This window comes from Brassica oleracea, chromosome C8 (genome assembly GCF_000695525.1).
Source record: "Brassica oleracea var. oleracea cultivar TO1000 chromosome C8, BOL, whole genome shotgun sequence".
Classification (NCBI taxonomy): Eukaryota; Viridiplantae; Streptophyta; class Magnoliopsida; order Brassicales; family Brassicaceae; genus Brassica; species Brassica oleracea.
In genome coordinates, this window is record NC_027755.1 from 37,388,911 (window position 1) to 37,391,145 (window position 2,235).

Sequence of the window (2,235 nt, forward strand, 5' to 3'; positions counted from 1 at the left end):
CCAGGTTGTGAGCAAGCAAACAAGCAACTCAGTCAAAATATTGTCTGCGTCTGCGATTATATCTGCAGAACACAATGGCTCAACGCTATCAGAGACTTAACAAAATGGTGTTAGAGAACATGATCAAACAAAACTGTAGCTCATGACATTTCTTTCCTACTGCAAGTCCTCACTCACCATCTACTTCTCTGTCCTCTCTAAGCTTTGTTCAGAAGGAACGGGGTTTTCCTTTTCTAAAGCTTTCAGGGCAATAAGATCACTATCCGTGTACACCCCTATATGGCTCGTTGATTAACTGTTTTTCAACACCAGCGAAAAAGAAATCATATTTGAATGGTAGTGTTACATAATTAACAAGATAAAGGCTATGAACATTAAAAAAAAAAAAAAGGGTGTGAACTCACTTAGAAATCTTTCATAAGCAGAGCAAAGAACTCTCCAGGTTTTGGATATTTGCTAGGATCAAAGCTTGGTTCTTTTTGAGGTAAAGCGGGGATTCAGTAGTAATCTAGGGTTGGGCGGGAATGCTAAGGAAAATAAAATTTTAAAATCGTGAACGGCAGGATTCGAACCTGCGCGGGCAAAGCCCACATGATTTCTAGTCATGCCCGATAACCACTCCGGCACGTCCACATGTTGTTCAATTTTCCGTAAACAATAATTTGAATATATACTTCTCACACGAATAAAACCGGAACGAGAGACAAGCCAAACCGGTTCGGTTTTATGTTTATCTTCACCAAAGCGAACCCAGCCTGTACCGGGAAAGACAAATGCCTAACCAGAAATACGACTCAGTTTGGTTAATTTTCTATACGTTTTTGTACACAATAAGAGATGCTCAAGGCCTTTGCCGTTCAGTAATACTTTGCTCAAAGATTACGATAAGAGAGGATTCAGTGAATGAGACGTGGGATTTTTATACAATGACGAATATATAGAGAGTGTTACAACAATGAGTGAGCAAAAGAAAGAAGTACACGATATATTATAATCCACCATTAATATTTGCAATGCCTTATAAAAATTCGTGTATGGAAAACATGTCTCAAGTCTCTAAAATGTTTTCTAATCGCCACTCCCTTCTCCTCGGGGCCGGATCTAAATACAAGGAGTTAAACAATGGCCTTTGATCACAAAAAAAAATTGGAAAGTTTTAAGGCATAGGCCCTCAAACTATGATATCTTTTATTAAGGTGTTTTAAAAAATGTTTATAACTTTCAAAATCTCAGATCCGACCATGTTTCTGTAAAAAAAGATGATTAATATGAGAGTAAAAGACAATGAGTAACAGAGTAAACAGAGAGATAAGTGATCAAGAGTAAATTAAGTTGTGAATAAGAGAGTATGAGTATCAAGAGATTATAGAGATTGACAGTAACCAAGAGAGAAGAGAATGGTGAAGAAGAAAGGGGAACTCCCCTCTTTCAGCTTAGATTATAATTGATTACAATGAGAATTCTTTATACCCAACACACACACTAGACAAATGAGAGGAAGAAGACAAAGAGAGATAGATCTGGATTCAAAATGAATGGTTGGGATGGGAGGATCTGAATTAATTTGAATTGAATGGTTGAGATGCAGGAGAGCTTCCAATGTGATAGTGACAGCTCCTAACAGCAATCTTTCTTCTCTATAACATGTTATTTTAATCCTCACTTGTCCAGCCTCTCTCTCCAAAGGTCAGAACCTAATTTGAACCTAATTTGAATTCAAATTTACCTCTCAAGTTGAAGTTGCACGAATTTCACTCTTAGGCTCAAGTCTGGCACTCAAGTCTCAAGTCTGGCAGCTTACATCTCAAGTCTGGTGCTTCTTATAAAACCTTATAAAACCTTTATAAAACCTTATAAAACCTTATAAGACCTTATAAATATTTTCAAGTATGGAAACTTAATTCTCAAGTCTAGCTGCTTAATTCTGCTTCATGTCAACACTTCCCCTCAAGCTTGACCATAGGAGATCCTTGGGCAAGCTTGAAACTGAGAGTACCTGCCTCATTAAAAACCTAAACATAGAAAACCCTTTGGGATAAAACCACACTTAGGAAAAGAGTACAAGCCTCTCAGCCTAGGGATTGGCCAGTGAGTTTATGAGCCTTATGATGATGTTGAGGGACTCATAAACTCTGGATCATGGCCTTACTTCAATGGCAAGCAGACTCCAATGCCTTCCTTGCTTCACACTTAAAACAGCCTTTGAGCTTCTTCTTATGACCAGAGCTTGTCTCC

The 2,235-nt window shown here is 38.0% G+C and overlaps 1 non-coding gene across 1 annotated transcript; it reads right to left on the minus strand.

Moving 5' to 3' along the window:
- Positions 1–551: 551 nt before the first annotated feature.
- Positions 552–633, minus strand: TRNAS-AGA. The gene has a single exon. It is a non-coding gene; the product is annotated as a tRNA-Ser (tRNA).
- Between the last annotated feature and the right edge of the window lie 1,602 nt (positions 634–2,235).